The following is an 18,634-nucleotide window of genomic DNA, read 5'->3' as shown; positions in this document are numbered from 1 at the left end:
AGCCAGAAGTGGTGCTGTGGCTCAAGTGGTAGAGTGCTAACCTTGAGCTAAAGAGCTGAGGGACAGTGCCCAGGCCCAGAGTTCAGGTCCATGACTTACAAAAAAAGGAAGAAAGAAAGAAAGAAAGAAAGAAAGAAAGAAAGAAAGAAAGAAAGAAAGAAAGAAAGAAGAAAGAAAGAAAGCAAGCAAGAAAGAAAGCAAGCAAGAAAGAAAAGAAAAGAAAAGAAAAAAAAGAAAAATTCTAACAGGAGGGGAAAACTGGGAGGGAGCAAAGGAAGGGATGACACAATGTACTCATTACGGGACTTATGAAACAGGAGCCCCTCTGTACATCACCTTTACAATAACAATTTAAAAAACTTAAACAAATGGAAAAAAGCCTTTCACTCAAAAAGTATAAACTTCAAACCTAAGTGCCTAACTTACAAGGATTTCATTTGATCCTTATAATATTTACAGAAGTTATTAATTAGCCACTATTTTGTAAAGAGGAACATGAGGTTTAGAGAAAAGTATCCAAGTTGATATGAACCAGGATTCAAACCATGCCTATTCTTTCTGAGTCTGACTTGCCTATGTTTTTCCTCTGTGTAAACGTGTGTGTGTGTGTGTGTGTGTGTGTGTGTGTGTGTGTGTGTGTGTGTGTGTGTGTGTGTGTGTATGCACACAGGGGCCAGTATTGGGGTTTGAACTCAGGGCCTCTTGCTGTTCCTGAGCTTTTTCCACTCAAGGCCAGCACTCTACCAACTGAGGTACATCTCCACCACCAGTTTTGTGCTAGTAAATAAAAGTTTCTCCAATTTATCTGCCTGAGCTGGCTTTGAACCATGATTCTTGTAGCTCAGCTTCCAGTGTGCTAGAATTATAGACATAAGCCATTGGTGCCAGGCTGCAACACTTTTATAAGCTTACATTAATTATATGGGGGGATGTTAATTGACATTTCCACACATTTACAATATATTCCAATCAACCACACCTCTCTTATCACTTTCCCTGACCTCCAAACCTTGACTACCTAACTTCAGAGGTTGTTTACACAGCCAGTAAATTAAGAGAAAAAGAGCCACCAAGACCTAAAAATAAGCCTTTGGTGAAAAGGGAAGACACGTCTGGACCTCAGCTTTCCCACACTTATATAAGAATAGTTGGAAAGCTGGGTACTGGTAGCTCACGTCTGTAAACCTAGCTACTCAGGAGACTGAGATCTGAGGACTGTTGATCCAAGCCAGCCGCATCAGGAAAGTTGGTAAGACTCTTATCTCCAATTAACCACCAAAAAACCAAAACAAAACAAAAACAGAAGTGTAGCTGTGTGGCTCAAAGTGGCAGGGCACTAGTCTTGAACAAAACAGTTCAGGGACAGGGCCCAAGCCCTGAATTCAGGTACTACGACTGACAAAAAATAAAAGAATAGTTGGATCATCCATTCATTTACTCGACAAACATTTATTGAGGTGCCTCTGTGTGCTAAGGTAGGGGATGTTGAGAGAGGAAAGAGGTCATTGAGGGAGTACCCAGGAGTAGCAGTTAACTTGTACAGGGAGGGGTTGGTGGTTAGGGAAGACAGTGAGAAAGAGGGTTTATATACTGGTTGAGTGAGATTTCACCAAGCTGAGAAAGTTTATCTTGTCCAAGGAATAGCAAGGGGGCGGATTTGGTGGGAACAGAGTGCTTGTGAGAGATGTGGAAAGAAAAGAGGCTGGAAACAGATCAGAGAGAGCCCTGAAAACATGGTGAAAGCCTATGGACTTGGTTTTGTCATGTAGTGGCCAGCCACAACCAGTTTTTCAGGAGGGTAGATCATTTCTTAGAATCTCCTCTACCTGGGGCTTGACCTGGTGAGGCCTCTGGGGGGTAATTTCAGCCCCCATCCTCTTTTCCTCTCCTTTGGCTATAAAATCCAGAAAGATTGTTGGTTGTTTACAGAGTTAAGTTTAACCAGACATGCTGTCTCCCCATTTAGACCCAGGGCTTTGAGAGGGCAGAGACCAGGCCTTCCTCAAGCTGTTTGTTCTCAGGGAGCCAATATCGAGTCTTCAGCCCTCAGATGACTGCTGGAATGCATCTGCAGAGGCAAGCCCCTGCGATAGGACTTGTACTGCTGAGATTTACAAATAGAAAATAGTGGCAAGGAACCCTTCCTCCACCGCATCCCTGGATCCTAAAGTGGAACACTAGAGATCACACATGGTAGCCTATAACAAACACTCTTTTCCCTCCCAGGCTTGTGAGGATTTTTCTGTATCTTCTTTCCCTTGTCCTTTTTCAACTGGGGTGACAGAATGAACCCTTCTGCTGTCCTGACTGCTTTCCACACCTGACTTTACCTTCAGTTGACTGAGGTTTTGAGAATAAAGAGACAACCAGAAACTCCAAATTTGTTTCATTCTGATAACTCTAAAGATCTAAATCAGTGGGATTCTTTATTTTGTCATAAGACTATGCAGTTTTACTAGTGAGACAAGGCTTCTGATTGCAGAACAAAGCAGAAAATTAACGTAATTATCCTGTGGATTTAGTCAGAGGTTGATGTGGAGCCTAAATTACCCTGGGACCCTCAAATACCCTGTGTTATCTAATAAGCTTCAGGAGCACAGAGCACAGGCCTGTATCACCTCAAGGTCTTTATGTTATATCCAGGGAGACTGTGATACCAACCCTAATACGAATAACTCTTGTATTCCTCACTTGATGCTCATTGGATAGGAGGGTAGGTACATAGACTTCCATAGGCAGAGTAGGCCCCACACATAGTACCGGCCATCAGGCTAGCACTACTTGGTCAATGCTAGGGCTTGTTTAAGGTCTCACTGCTGTTGACAAGATAGGACTAGGATCTGATTCTTAGAACTCCCCTCAAATAGTCCACTTTCCATGGCACCACAGTCCCTCTCTGAGTGTCTTAGCCTGAATCAGTAGCTGTTATTGGTGGGAGAAATAATTAAGAAAGAACAAGACTACTTTGGCATTAAATGGAGGTCCTAAACCATTTTGTAAAGAACTCTGGAGGTACAGGTAGGACCATTCCAATAGTTCCTGGCTCTGGAACTCATTAGCCAGCCACGTGACCTTGAACAAGTCACTCAGAGACTCAGTTTCCTCAAATGACCAAATCAAGAGTTGTAGTGAGAACGGTAAAATCGCACAAGTGAAACGATTTTGTCAACACTCTGATTTGGCACTGTGCAAAAGTAAGGTATTCTTATTATGGTTATGTTGTGGTTCTAGCCTTAAATAAAAGCCATTGATATCTTCATTCTTTACAAGGTTTCCCACAGCTGTCCCCACCCTGCTTCTTGGTTTTCCATCACCTCCTGTAGGGCAGGAAGCTGACCCCCAACAGGAAAGGACTCAGAGAAGCTAAAGCTTCAGCCAGGAAATAACCAACTTGCCCCAACCTTCATTTTGCCAGATAAATGATGCAGGCAAATGGTGAGGCACAGACTAGTACAAACTCAAATGTCCAAAATCCATTTCCACCTCAAACCAAGCAACAAAATAGCCATTAGATCCTAGGACCTTGAGAGAACTAGAGATTTAGCAATTGCTAGATTAATTAAAATCAGTAAAGACAGTCAACCTAAGGCAGAATCGGTGGATCAGCATTATTAGGCCCCATGGAAGGGATTTTCCCCTTAGGAATATATTTTGAGTTAATATGTTGATCAGTTTAAGCATATCATTTCCAAATCTTCTATTTTCCCTTGGTGCAATTTATGTCAAACAACTTTTTCACTAGTGTGTATGTGAATGCACAAAAAGTACGTATGAGAGAAGTTAATGCACGGAAAGGCAAGTATGGCCAAGTAAAACAGCCAGTGAAACTGTTCCCAAAGCAAAATGCAATGGTCAAGGCTATGTCCACGTTGCTGGCAATTGATTTTGAGGTTGGTGAGGACGGGATCAAGGAACACCAGGCCTCCAGTAAGGCAAAGCCATTGCCACCTAAGCTAGCTGCTCCTATGATCATGCACATCTTTCAGTCCAGGTGAGGGAGACATACTAAGGCAAGTCTCAACTGCCATCTGTAAAGTCTTTCCAAAGGGAAAAGACACCCCATAGCTTAAAGATTGAACCTCTGGGCCTAATGTGTGTGCATGTATGTGTGTGTGTGTTTGGGGGGGGGGAGGCAGGGAGGAAGTAGACATTAATCCCTCAGGACTTCCTTCTACTGCAAATGACCCTTTGGCTTTCTAAGATACCTATGTAATAAACAGAATCGATATATCTTCACATATACATGTTTTTCAAAGTCCTGCTATTCATTTTACATTCCATTTACAAAGCAATGAAACCTCCAGGAACTGCTAGGCAGCTCCCCAAATACCCTGTAGATAGAGGTGATGCCTTTGAAGTCCCCACCACCAGCTCAGGGTTGGAGCTACTAAGAAACACCCTAAGACTGAAAGTAAGTTGGCCGGCAGCTTCAGCTCCTTCGCAAGCCGCTCTTCTCAGAGTTAATGTAGTAAAGTCTTTAGAGTTCAAATGTGGACCGCAAGCCTCTCTGCCCTTCAGTCCCGGGGATAGCTTGGGATGTAAACACACATGAAGATTTATTCCTGTGGCCAGGCAGGGAGTCGTTAGGGTAAAGGGTAAGGGTCAGGGGCTCAGACTAGTGGCTCTCGAGTTCGGGGAAAGCGGGCAGAAGGCAAGTCTTCTTTGAGCCAGGTTTTGCCTCCGGAGTCGTTCAAGCTTCCCTCTCTACAGACCTATCGCCCCCTCCTCCTCCTTCCTCCCTTGAGTCTTTCGATTCCCCCCTCCCACTCCCGCACATTCAAATGCTTCCACATTCAGGAAGGGGCTATCCATAGAGAGTAGCCCAAGGGGCTCGTAGCCCACGAGGTTGCCACGAAAGATTGCCACTCCCCCCCCCCAGTCCAGAGGCGTAAAGCCTGGGCATTTTCCCTTCTCCAGCACCTGTCCCACTTGGGCGCCGGGGCTGGGGCTGCGCCTGCAGTCAACGCAGTGCCGGAGCGCCAGAATCACGCACAGAAGTCTCCCAGGGTGGGGAAATGAGGGGCCGTAGAAGGGGCGGGGCATCTGACTGGGGCGTCCCTTCTTAACCAAGACCTCCCCACACCCTTCTACATAGACTGGGGCAAAACCTGGAGAGTCACGCATAAGGCAAGAGTGAAAACGATCGCACTCCGATCCCGAACAACGTTGCCCCCCCCCCCTCTTCCTGGAGCCCGGGGCTGGCGGAGGAAGGTGGCTCTGTTCTGCCCCCGTGGCCGGTGCGGGGTCTAAGGCTGCCTGGTAAGGTTCTGGCTTCCCCAGGGCTGGCAGGGGAGCCCCGAGAACGGCAGGCCTGTCCCCCTTCCTCCTCCCTTTTCCCCTCCTCCCCCACGTGTCCTCCTGAAGCCCAGAGGCCTGATCCCAGCACCCCCCCCCGCCCCCTCCCTCCTCCTCCCGCTTCGCCCGCTTCCCAGGCGGCGTGGAGAAGAGCAAAGTTGCGACAGCGGTCAGGGGGCTCTGCCCAGGTGAAGGGGCGCTGTAACGGGGTGTGTGTGGTGGGGCGAGGGGACGGCATGGCCCTGCTCTTGGGGGCGGGGGGAAGATAAAGAAACTTGCTTTCCGCGGCCCCCACCTCGCGCGGGTTCGGATCTTGCGTGATCCGAGCCCTCGTGGCTAGACGCAGCAATGCCACTGGGACCGAGGCGGGCCCTCGGATCGGGACCGTGCATTTGGGCCGGCTTGGGCGAGCGCAGGCAGTGAGCCAGGCCGGCACCCAGGCAAGGGCAGGGTGGGTGGCCATATAACCGGACCGAACCGGGGAATCTAGTGGCATGGGCGCGAGCCGAACCTGAACCGGGCCGAGTTGGGTGGCGAAGTAGGACGTGGATTCGGGGGCGGGGCGCGGCAGAAGGGGGAAACCAGGCCCGGCTGGACTGGCCTGGGCGTGGGGGCGGGGGGCGAGTTCGGGGCACTTGCTGGGCTCTGGACCGAGCGATAGGGCGGGGCGGCGCTAGGGGCTGGGCCGGACCCGCTGCGAGAGGGCGAAGGGGGGGGGGGAGCCGGGGGTGGAGTAGGGGCGTGGAGTTGCGACCGGGGTCTGGCCTCGGCCGGGGGCGAAGGTAGATCGGCGGGGCCGCGAGCGGAGGGAGGGAGGCCCGCGGCAGCGCGGCGGCGGCGAAGGCCAGCTTCCGCGGAGTTTGTGCCCGAGCTTCCCGGCCCGGCTCTGGTCGCCTCATGCGCACAAATGGGGCTAGGGGACCGATTGGTAAGCAACTCCGAGTGTTAGACGGTGTTCGGCGGGGATTCCAGGAAAAGCAGGGAAAGACAGGGTCTGCAATTCTGCCGCACCACCCACCCACCTCTTAGCATCTGGATTCTGCTCTCTGGGGGCCGAGGACCCTCCCCGCCACAATCCTTTCACTCTTTAGCACTCCTACTGCCCCCCCTCCTTCTCGGCCATTTGACTCTCCTAAGGGTACGGGTTGGGGGGGGCTTTTTTTTCCTTCCGTGGGGGCAATCTAGTTCGTATCTTATTCCTACAAGGTAGTGTCTCTTCTAGTCCCGTGGACGTTGGGGTTCAGATAATTTAACCCTCTCCTTTCAGCTATTAGATGGTTTTTTAAGGAAAGGGACGAATCCGTACGATTCCAGGGCTGGAATGGAGTTAAGAGTCCTGGGATTCACCCCCAGTTCACTTCCACTACCAACCTCTCTTTACAGTGAGCTACTTCCATGGGGAGCTAAACCCGGGGGGAGGGAGACGAGAACATTAATGTGCTTTTCTATCTCTACATAGGGTCTGTATGGCGAAGGACAGCTAATTTCTGAAGGAAAGTAGCCACCAGTACAACTCGGGTCGCCCCCACTACTACTTCGGTGAGAGGGACGACGCTAAGGGGATGTGGGTGGGTCAGTGCCCACTATAAGGGTGGGGGGTGGGTAGTCGCCCCCGGAGGGACTCTTCCTTGGCGGGGAGAGAGAAAGGCGAGCCCTGGCCTCTGGGAGGGGTTCCGGGGAGGGAGATTGGGGGTGGCGACGACGGGGGGGGGCGGGAAGAATGGGAGAGTCACGCCCTGCTTGCGAGGGGAGCCTCCCTCAAGCCCCTGGGAGAAGACTGAATGCGTTTGTTCTGTGCTGCCCGGCAGGGGAGATCTGAGGGTCTCGGGTTTTGTACACTAGATCAGGAACCAGTGGCCTGAGAAAGTCAGGTCGGGGCATTAGGTGGAGAGCTTGGGAGAAAAGGAGAAAAAAACCCTGGTCGCAGCGGACTGATGATCTCTTTTCCTCGACCTCCCTCTTAAGGGGCGTCGGAGGGGGGGCGTGGGGGGCTCTTGCAGCCCAGCCAATTGAGTGCCCCCGCCTTTCCTGGAGTCTAGCTTTTTGCCCGGCTTGCTGCAGCCACCGCTGCCTCGCTCTCCGGAATCCGCTCGGTTCTCGCTGCGATCCCCTCCTCCTCCCCTCCCCTCCCAGTGTCACCGGGGCTGCTTGGCTCTGCCCCCTTCGCCGCCGCTTGCTCCCTGCTTTCGTCCCTCCCTCTCTTGCTCGCTCCCTCCCTTCGCCTCCTCCTCCCCATCCCCCCCCCGCGTTAGCTGTATTCTGGGAATTGTAGTCTCTTGAAGCCCGCGATGGCGCCACTGGCGGCCCGGGCAGGACTCCACTTCCCGTCGAGCCCTGCGACCGGCACCCACTCTACCAGGCTTCGCTCGCACACACAGACACACACACACACACCGCTCTCCCCCTCACTCTTTCGCTCGCCGCGGCTGCTGCCAGTGTGTGGCTCTGTCTCTCCTCCGCTTTGCTGAGCCCTCCCTTCTTCCTCTCAGTTCCTAGAGTCCGATCGCCGCCGCCGCGGAGAGAGACGAGAAGGAGGTCGGTGGCGATAAGGGGCGGATGGGGGCACCAGATCAGGGCAGTATTCGGCGGGGGGTTGTTCCAAGGGGGTAAGAGAGAGCCCGGGTGGCGGCCTGAGCCTCCCCGCGGAGCCGACCCGGGAACAGGTGCGTCTTTTTTTCCTCTCCCCCAACCCCTCCACCCCTTTTGACTCCCCGGCTTTTTTGTATTTCCCCCACCAGCTTCTTTCTATCTTGAGCCTTTCCCCAACCCTGTCCCTTCTTCGCTTGGCGGCCGTTCTGCTTGCCCCCCGGGGGCGCCGTCCTCTCGGTGCCCCCGGACGTAGCGCTCCCGGGAGCTCGCTCTGTCCTCGCCCCTCCCTTCGGGATAGCTCCCCTCCACTTCCCACCTTCGTACCCCATCCCTGCCCTGCCCTACCCCCTTCTCGATCCCCTTCTCTCTTAGCCAGGTGAGACTTGTTCGCAGCGATCTGAGTCTTCTCGGCTGGGCGGGGGTCTCCATGGAAACGGGGGTCGGTTGATCCTGGGGTGGGGGGAACCAAAGGAATTACCCCACTCCTCGGAAAGGGAGGTGGAGGCTGTGCTGTCTTGGAACTACCTGGCCCTCAAACCCTGATCCAAGGATCCGTGGATCAGAAGGGAGGATGGCCCACAGGGCAGGGCGAGGAAAGGCTTTTTTTGGGGGGGGTGTCTGTGGTGAAGTCTTGAAGGGACCAGGAGAAAATACCCACCAACCTTCGAGGGGAGGTGCGACGAGGTGCTCTCTCAAGGCTGCTTTCTCCTCTGTGCTGGGGTGCTGGAACCGTGGGGTTAGGGGTACCCCTAGGTGGTTGTGGGGCCTGGGTTCGGGAGTGGGAGTGCTGTGATGGGGGCAGGGGCAATTATTCGAGTCCCTGGAAAAAAGGCGGGGGATGACTTCGGAGCGCCCTGGCTCCGCTGCCCTCGCTCTAGGGGCGGGGGCTGCTGGGCCAGGAGCGGCGGGGAGGGGGCTTAAATTGAAGGAGGATGAGATGGGGGCAATTCTTACTAACCCCGGTAAGCCCGGTGGGTGGGGGGGCCAGCCGGTGTGCAAGCCCTCAACCCGCTTCGCGCCAGGCCTGGAGGCAAGGGGTCTAAGAGAAGCCAAAGGATGGAAGGACGGAGGCTCTGGTTACGGGGCCGGGTTTTGGGCTCAGGGGCAATCCCCTGGCCCTTGGAGAAGGAGGGAGAGGGATAGCCACGAACCCCACCATGGTTCCCCCACCCCGGTCCTAAGGGGCGTGCGGTACAGACAGCAGGCCCAGCGGAGCTGGATTCGAGCAGATCGCGGCCGGGGAGTGAGGAGGGGGTTTGGTGGTGGGCTTGGGGGAGCAGTCCGGCGGCGGGGCGGGCGGGCGGGGCGTGGGGCTCCGGCGGGCGGCGGGGCGGGGCCGGGGCGGCGCTGCTGCCGCCGCCGCCGCTGCCGCCGCCGCTGCTGCTCCTGCTGGGGCCGCCGCAGCCGTTGCCGCCGCCGCCGCTTCTGGGCGGGGAACGGAGGCCAAAGAGAGTCCCGTGCCGGGGCACAGGGCTTAGGCAGCGCACTGTGGGGAGGGGGCCGTCTTGGGGGCGGGTGCAGGAGGGGGTGGAGCCCCCGACGGGGGGCGGTACAAGCCGGGACGACGACGACGAAGAGCCCCGGGGGCCGGGTGCATGGAGGACGAGGTGCTGGGAAAAGGAAAGGGGGGGGGTGGGTCCCGCGACGGGCCTCATGGGCTTGGTTCCTCGAGGTTCAGCTTCAGGACAGAGCCTTGCAGAGGCGCCCCGAAGCCCGGGAAGGAATAGGGTGGCAAACTGGACGCTGGAGGGGGCCCTCCTCACCGGGGTCCCGCCAAGAGGAAGGTTGGGCCAGAGGGACGTCCGGAAGGCTGGGAGGAGCTCGCCGCACCACGGCTGGGGATTTCGCGTTATGGAGGTGCAGGAGATTGTTGTAGGGAAAGATGTGGTCGAGGGGAAAGGCAGGAGGGAAGCACGCTGCAAACCTGGGAGGCCAACAGCATAGGCCAGTGGAGATGCCCTTCTATTCCGCTTGCGTTTCTCCCCCGCCCCCAATAGAAGCACTATGTTTTTGTTTTATTGTTTTGAAATGTTCAGTGGTGGCTGATCTAACTGTCGACGTGGTGAGACTCATTCATGATGTTTTCTAGAGTAGACAGCAAAGACAGGCAGCCCTTGCCAAGGGTGTAGGGGCTCTTAGCAGAAGTGTGGGAAGGGGGTCTGCAACTTTGAGCCCTAGCTTAATCCTCTCAAGGCGATTTGGAGGTCGTCCCTGTGGAACAGGTAGAGTGTAGTTGCGCGAAAGCGTTGCTGAGACTTCTTGGGTGTGTGTGGGGGTGCATTCTCGGTTTTACGGGTTTGCCCCATGGTTGTTTCAGCTGAGAAGGTTATTCTCAAAGCCGAAATGCGTTTGGAATTGGGAGTGAAATCATTTGGTAAGAAAATTCCAAGGGTGGAATGGAAGTTAAAAGATCATCTAAGTTGTCTATCTTGTCCTTGAAGGTTGGTATTGAGGGAGCCTTACTATGTGGAGATGGTAAGTAGCACAATGGAGGATGTTTGGGCAGAGTTTAGGATACTCAAATTGGATGGTGATGTCACTATGTGATATTGAAGATGACAGCATGTAGGAAAGAAACTTGGAATACTCCACTAGGGATTAAATTGGGTAATCCTCAGGACTGGGGATGTTGGTGAAATACTTGCTAAGCATGCATGAGGTCCTGGATTTTATCCTCCCTCACCACTGAAAATAAATAAATAAATAAAAGTGGGCATAATCCTAAAAAAAAAAAGTTGAACATTTTGGTGGAGAAGCAAAGTTATTAGGAAAGATTGGGGGAAACTGGGAGGAACCAGAGCTTTGATATCTTAAGAGAATCTGAAGTTTGGTTATAGAGTTTTGGAGGGGCATGGCCACCTTGAGTGAATCATGAGGCTGTTGGTAGGCAGGCATCTTTGATACGGGAACTGAGACAGTTGCCCTGGAGGAAGATCTAGGGGATGAGAGTTACACGTCTTGGGGTATGGAATCTTGTTAAAAATTGGCTTTACCAGTCCAGGTGGCTCAATCCTGTAATCCTAGCTAACTGGGGAGGCTGAGATCTGAGGATTGTGGTTCAAAGCCAGTCCAGGCAGGAAATTCCGTGAGACTTTTTTTTTTTTTTTTTGCCGGTCATGGGGCCTGAACTCTGGGCCTGGGCGCTGTCCCTCAGCTCTTCAGCTCAAGGCTAGCGCTCTTCCACTGGAGCCACAGCACCACTTCCGGTTTTTCCTATTTATGTGGTGCTGAGGAATCGAACCCAGGGCCTCATGCTTGCAAGGCATGCACTCTACCGCTGAGCTACCTTCCCAGCCCCATCCGTGAGACTTTTTATCTCGAGTCAACCACCAAAAAGCCAGAAGTGGAGCTGTGGCTCAAGTGATAGACTGCTATCCTTTAGTACAAAAGCTCAGGAACAGGACCTAGGCCCTGAGTTCAAGCCCAGGACTGGCACCTGAGTTCAAGCCCAGGACTGGCACAAAAAGATTTCCTTTAACAAGGCTGACACTGTAACCAGCTTTGTAGTAAGAGAAGGTTAAGTTTCTTCTGCTCTGGCTGTGGAAAGAAGAGAATATGTCATTGATGGAGGAAAGGGAAAGGACTCTGAAGTCTGGGTTGAATAAGACTAGTCTTTAAGATGAAGCAATAGGAACAGGATAATCATTGGAGCAGGGCATAAGAAACCTATGGTGCTGCTAAGCTCTGGTATTGGGGTCTGGATTAGACAAAGTAGAGGGGATTTCCAGAAGAAATGAAATGGTGGCTGCAGCAAAGACACTTGTGGGAATCTAGATTTTTGACTTTACCACTTGAACCATGCTTCCAGTCTCACTTTTTGCTGGCTATTTTAGAGATGGGGTCTAGTGAACTTTTCTGCCCAACCTGGCCTCAACATCAATCCTTTAGATCGCAGACTCCTGAGTAGCTAGGGTTACACATGTGAGCCACTGGCACCTGGCTTAGATTTAGATTTTTTGATTTAGGGATTCCTTTCTTTCTCACTGGCTTACAGGTTCTTGGGAAGCAAATGCAGCTATACCAAGGGGAGGGCTCTGTTTTATTCATGATATGGTTCACTAAATAGCAAAAGAAATATTATGTACAGGTAGCAGAAGATCTCATGATGTGATTAATCTGGTTTAATCTGGTTATGGATATTAAGGAAGTACTTCTTTGAGAGAACTAGAATCCTTGGAGAAAAAGACTTTAATACTACAAAAACTGGGATGCAAAAACAAATCAGGAAGAGGATTGGTTGGGCGGTAAAGAGAAAAGGAAGGTGACTGTCACTGGTCTCATACTAGGGCCAACTAAGGAAAAGAAAACAGCATCTGGAAATCTCCAGGATATTTTCCAAAGGAAAGTTTAGAGAACCTTTAGGGCTCTTTGCACTTTTTATTGCTGAGATTACTAGGATTGGAGGGGAAGGTAGGCTTGAGGAGAAACTGACATTTAGGGAAAAGTGTAAATATATTTATCCATAAGCAATAGAGAACTTAGAGATAGCATACAGGTTAAAAATGCACATTGTGAGGCCAGGCACCTGTGGCTCATGCCTATAATCCTAGCTACTCAGGAGGCTGAGATCTGAGGAATGTTGTTCTGAAGCTAGCCAGGGCACAAAAGTCTGTCAGACTTTTATCTCCAATTAACCACAAAAAAGCCAAAAGTGAAGCTGTGGTTCAGTGGTACAGCACTAGCCTTGAACAAAAAAAAGCTCAGTGACAGTGCCCTGGCCCTGAGTTCAAGCCCTATTAGAAAGTCTAAAGATTCTGAATGGGAAAAAGTGTCAGTGTCCCGCAAATAAAATGACTTTGGAAGAAGGGGAAAGTAAGAATACACCAAGTTATCCAGTATCTAAGTGGGAGGGATCCTAGATATAAGGAGTCCAGTGGTAGAAATTCCAGAGTGAAACAGGATAAAGAACCAGGGACTTGAGAGCCTTGGGCAGGAATTGGAGGGTAGTGTTAGGGGTATGGAGGAAAGGCTCTAATTAGGGTTGGGCTGGACAACATTTATAGTGGGTCATTGATTCTAGGCTGAGCTGTTTGGAGTGAAGTAGAATGGCTATAGGGTGTCAACAGTCTGATTTTCTGAGAAAGGAATTTGTGGTTGAATTTGGGTGGGAAAGTGAACACTAGAGGGAAATGAAGAGAGTGCTGGGAAAATGAGAATTGCTGGAATAAAATAGGTAAGAAAAAGGGGAGAAGCCGTTCATGAATATATGGGGGTGAAGGAAGCCCCTAGGTGTTCAAGTTTTCAAAAAGAAAGAAATTTCTTTGTGCTCGAGTTCACAATCAGTGAGTCCAAGTTTGCCCAGAATGTTTAACATCAGCAATACTAAAGAAGGAGGAAATAAGCAATCTACCTTTCTGCCACTAGGTTGCTAGGACAGTATTTTATATGAATCAGGCCATATTCATGCCCCTTTGTGAATGGTCATCATTGAAATAGTGTAGAAACTGTCTTTCTAAAGCATACTTTTTCCTACTGTTTATAAATTAAAAGCAATGTTTTATGATGAAAACTTTGTGTGGTGAGCTAAAATTACATTCTGTTCAAGAGAAAAATTTACCTCTGTGTTTCTGCCCCTCATCATAATTCAAGTAAGCTGTTCTAGTTTCTTCTTTTTTTTTTTCTTGAGCAGAAACTACTCTTCCCTCAAAACATTTGAAATAGGCCCTGGTTCTCACCTTTCAATGTGCTGTCTTGCCACATGGCTGGTGCTCTACCACTTGAGCCATGACTCCAGTCTTGCATTTTTCTGATTAGTTGACAGTAGAGTCTCATGGACTTTCTGTCTGGGCTGGCTTGGAACTCTGATTATCTAGGTGTTAACCTTCTGAATAGCTTAACATTACACATGTGAGCCATTGACACCCAGCAAAAAACAAACCATTTAAAATCTCCACAACAACTGCAGGCTACATATCAAGGTTATATTTTCCATGGGCAATAAATTGTGATGAAGTTGAAGAGAGATGATTTATTATTTGTAACGTGGTAATTTTCACACACATTAGAGTGTGTGAGGCCAGATATGTCTTCATCTGGATTTGAAGAAGACCTTAGGCCAAGGGGCTACAAAGAATTGAGAGTACTAAAGATTGGGAGAGCTTTGAGTTTTGGACTTTTTATCCACTGTTGGTTAAGAAACTTAATTTGGTTACCTCATTACTAAGGTATGCCTGGAAATCATAGTCTTAGTGCCATTTAAGGGTACAGTGGGATTTTGTCATAATGCTGTTGTATTGGGACAAGAAGAGCTAACAGATTTTCAGTTTTCTAAGTTCTTTGAAGTACATACTACATTAATATGATCCTAGATAATATTAATGTGCTCTTTACTTGAATCCATGAAATGGTTATACATCTTCTCTCTCTTTGTTGTTGTTGTTGTTGTTGTTGTTGTTGTTGTTGTTGTGTGTGTGTGTGTGTGTGTGTGTGTGTGTGTGCAGGTACACATAGGTACTGATCCTGGGGCTTGTAGTCACTGCCTGAGTGCTGTCCTAGAACTTCTTTTGCTCAAGGCTGGTGCTCTACCACCTGAGCCACAGCTTCACTTCTGGCTTTTTTGGTAATTTAGTGGAAATGAGTCTCACAAACTGTACTATCTGAGTGGCTTTGAACTTGGATCCTCAGATCTCACCCTATGAGCCGCTAGGATTACAGGTGTTGGAGATGAGTCATAGAATTTTCTGTCCTGGTTATGTTTAAATTGGGATCCCAAGATCTCAGCCTCCTGAGTAGTTTAGGATTACAGGCCTGAGCCACCAGTGCCCAGCCTATCTGCTTATGATGAGATTTTACCCAACTTAATTTATGATCAAATTTGTATAATACAGTAGTTCTCAAACTTCACAAAGAATTTGAATTAACCTACCACTTTGGAGATATACAGCTGTAAAACTTCTTACTCTTCAACTTCATACCTATAGGACAGGAACCAAGTTATTTAATTTTACTTTTTTTTTTTTTTTTTGGTGGTGGTGGTGGTACAGGTCCTTGAACTTACTAAGCAACCACTAGTGCTGAGCCACATCACCTGACCTTTTTATGCACTGGTTATTTTTGAGACAGGGTCTATGTTCCTGACCAGATATGTCCCTGTACCAAAATCTATCTATTTTAGGCTTCCTTTTCTATCTGTGATGACAGGGGTGCAGCATCTCTTTATTCCACTGAGATGGAGACTCATGGACTTTTTGGCCCAAGAAAGCCTCAAACCATGTTTCTCCTAATCTCAGCCTCCCAAGAAGCTAGGCTTATATATGTGAGCCACTTGACTACAAGTCACTTAACTTTTTTGAACTTCAGTGTTCTCATTTATACAATAGAAATAAGATGTTTGAGTGGTGAGAATTGTATGAGATGAAGTTTATATAGTAACCAGGCCAATATAATAGGTTCCTAATAAGTAAATGGAGTATATTATCATTTTTTCTTACTCAGCTACATCCTGTGACATTACTTTGTGTGTGTGTGTGTGTGTGTGTGTGTGTGTGTGTGTGTGTGTGTGTGTGTGTGTGTGTGTGTGTAGGTATTGGGGTTTGAACTCAGGGCCTTGTGTTCTTGCTTCCCCCCCCCTCTTTTGTTCATTGCTAGTGCTCTAACACTTGAGTCACACATCCAGTCTGGCATTCTGCTGATTAATTGCAGATGGAGTCTCACAGACTTTTCTGCCTGGGCTCAAACCACAGTATTTCAGGTCTCAGCTTCCTGAGTAGCTGGGATTACAAGTGTGAGCCACCAATGCCTAGAGACATTGCTTTTTATATTACATTATATAAAAAACATAGTGGCAGAGTGAGTGCCTTCCTCCTTATCTTAATTTTCTGCCCTTATTTTCCATGTTCCTTGTGCATTACTACTCATTTAGCATTACAACATAGTTGGCAGAGATAGCTTGACTTGTTACTGCATCTATGTTTAGGTAGAAGGTAGTAGCTTCTTTAATGGCTGTGACATACACTGCTCAATGTTTCAGGGTGGGAAGTGAGGAGTTTGTATCTAGTTGAAACTTTAAGAACATTTTGGGCCATCAGTAACATTTTTTGTCAGTTGTGGGGCTTGAACTCAGGGCCTAGGTGTTGTCCCTGTGCTTTTTTACTCAAGGCTAGTGCTGTACCACTTTGAGCAGCAGTGCCACTTCTCATTTTCTGGAGGTTAATTGGAAATAAGAGTCTCACAGCCTTCCTGCCCAAGCTAGCTTTGAACTGTGATCCTCAGATCTCAGCCTTCTGAGTAACTAGGATTATAGGTGTGAGCCATCAGCACCTGGCTCATAGGTGACATTTTAAAAAACCATTGGTTTCTGCAAAGGACTGTTGTATTTAATGATGACTGCTTGGGTATTCCAGCTCTCTCTGGCATCTAGAAATTCTACAAAAGCTAGTAGATCAAGCTTGGGCCTGGTATGACTCCATGACAAGGGTGTTCATCAATGATTGAATAGGGGAGAATAGTACCCCAAATAGCTCTGGGTTCCTCAAACCAAACTTCTGAGTAGAGATAATCAGTAGCCTATGAAGTAGATCTCCTCTCTGCAGCTCAAGTGGACTTTGGTGCCAACAGTTGGCTTTCTGTTAGCTATGCCAATACAAGGAGAAATGGATGACTAGCCAATTGAGAGCAGTAGATTAGTGGACAAATTAATAATTTCTGTTTGACTTCAGAAATGCATTATTATTCTCTACCTGCTCCCACTCCCCAGCAGGTTTGCCTGCCTATTTATATTCTGTTTAGGCAAATATTAAAGGGAGCTCTTCCCTGAACACACATCTACTGATGGTGGCAGAAGGCAGTCCATAAGTCAGCCAGGTTTAAAAATTAGCTATAGCTATAGATAGTTGGAAGGTGATTCTTATTATTTTGTCTGGCCTGATTTTATTTATGATTGTCTACTGTGCAGATAAAGAAAAAGAAGTTGCTGTTAGAGCAAGAATAGTAAAATAATCCATAGGTTCAATGTGTTTTTATTTTTTGGACAGAACTGGTATTTGAACTTAGGGCTTGTATTTTCTAGGCAGGTGCTCTATCAGATGAGTAATGTTCCAGTCCTTTTTGCTCTATTTTTTGAATAGGGTCTTGCTTTTGTGCCTGGCCATAACAAACTTCCCTTGTAGCTGGGATGACAGGTGTACCATCACTTCCAGTGTTTGTTTGTTTGTTTGTTTGTTTCTTTCTTTCTTTCTTTTTGCTAGTCTTGGGGCTTAAACTCAGTCTGGGCACTGTCTCTGAGCTTCTTTTACTCAAGGCTAGTACTCTACCACTTGAGCCACAGCGCCACTTCTGATTTTCTGGTGGTTAGTTGGAGATAAGAGTTTCATGGGGGCTGGGAATGTGGCTCAACCGTAGAGTGCTTACCTTGTATGCATGAGGCCCTGAGTTAGATTCCTCAGTACCACATAAGCAGAAAAAGCTGCAAGTGGTGCTATGGCTCAAGTGGCTCAAGTTCTAGAGTGCTAGCCTTGAGCTGAAGAACTGAGGGACAGCACCCAAGCCAAAAAAAGAAAAAAAGAGTTTCACGGACTTTCCTGCCCAGGATGGCTTTGAACTGTGATCCAAAGATCTCAGCCTCTTGAATAGCAAGGATTACAGGCCTGAGTCACCGGTGCCTGGCTTTCTGGGCTCCTTTTGCTCAAGGCTAGCACTCTATCACTTGAGCCACAGTCCCACTTACAGCTTTTTCTGTGATTAATTGGAGATAAGAATCTCCTGGACTTCCCTGCCATGGCTGGCTTCAAAACACTATCTTCAGATCTCAGCCTCCTGAGTAGGATTACAGAAATGAGCCACCAATTCCCGGCATACCCAGCTTTTTGTTGGTGAACATGAGGTCTCATGAAACTATTTGACCTGGCCATGGCTGGACTTGGACTGAGATCTCTGCCTGTTAAGTAGCTAGGATAATAAGTATGATCTAACATGCCTGGTTTTTGAGACAGTCTTCCTATGTTACCTCAAAATTGAAATGCCTCAGTTTCTGGAATAGCTGAGGGACTTATAGGCATGTACCACTGAGCCAGACTTACCCAAAATTTTATTTTTGATGATACCAGGGATTGAACTCAGGGCCTCATTCATGCTTGCAAGGCAGGTGATCTACCATTTAAACTACACCTACACCTCCTTTTTGTCTTGGTTATTGTCAAGATAGTCTTGCTTTATGCTTAGCCTGGCCTGGTTTTCTATGGTCCTACTTGTGTTTTCCTGTATCATCAAGGATGACAGGCTCTTTCCACTGTGTCTACCCATTGGGCTTCCTCTGTAGCTGGAATAACAGGTATATACCGCCAAGCCAAGCCATTGAGTAAGACAGAGTCTTGTAAAGGTTTATACCTAAGCTGGGCTCGAACTGTAATGCCCTCTCTCTCATACTCTAGAATTGAATCATTATAGCATGAGACTTGAATCCCTTCTGTGTCCTGGCTGCTATGGATTATGACAGTTGCCCTCTGGTGTCTCCATTTCAATACATCTCATTTATGATATAGCATTTTTCAAGAAAAGAAGATTGTTCTTTAAGTCTCCTAGACCTCATATGCAAATACCTGAGAGATCTTTTTATTCTTCCTTTTTAATTTTTATTATGATCACTAAGTATCTGTACAAAGGAGTTTCCATTTAACAAGGCAGTTTATGAGTACGATGTATCTTAATCAATGTCACTCTTTTCAACATTCTTATCCATCCATCCTCTATCTACTCCTTCCCTCACTCTTAATTTTATAGGATATACCTTGGATTCTTGTCTGCAATTTTCCCC

The 18,634-nt window shown here is 48.5% G+C and overlaps 1 protein-coding gene across 3 annotated transcripts in view; it reads left to right on the top strand.

Moving 5' to 3' along the window:
• Positions 1–5,362: 5,362 nt before the first annotated feature.
• Positions 5,363–18,634, top strand: part of Bcorl1 (BCL6 corepressor like 1) — an 80,670-nt gene continuing 67,398 nt past the window's right edge. Inside the window, exons 1-2 of one of the 3 annotated variants that reach the window (XM_070039741.1) lie at positions 5,363–5,483; positions 6,755–6,834. The gene's annotated coding sequence lies outside the window, so the exon portion shown is untranslated. Of the gene's footprint in view, positions 5,484–6,135; positions 6,224–6,754; positions 6,835–7,748; positions 7,831–18,634 lie in introns of those variants that run through there. The other 2 variants (XM_070039742.1, XM_070039743.1) reach the window with 2 other exon arrangements.

This window comes from Dipodomys merriami, unplaced genomic scaffold (assembly GCF_024711535.1).
Source record: "Dipodomys merriami isolate MVZ:Mamm:240054 unplaced genomic scaffold, mDipMer1.0.p SCAF_3, whole genome shotgun sequence".
In the NCBI taxonomy this organism is placed as follows: Eukaryota; Metazoa; Chordata; class Mammalia; order Rodentia; family Heteromyidae; genus Dipodomys; species Dipodomys merriami.
The sequence above is the reverse complement of the archived record's forward strand: the minus strand, read 5'-3'. Positions and strand labels throughout refer to the sequence as shown.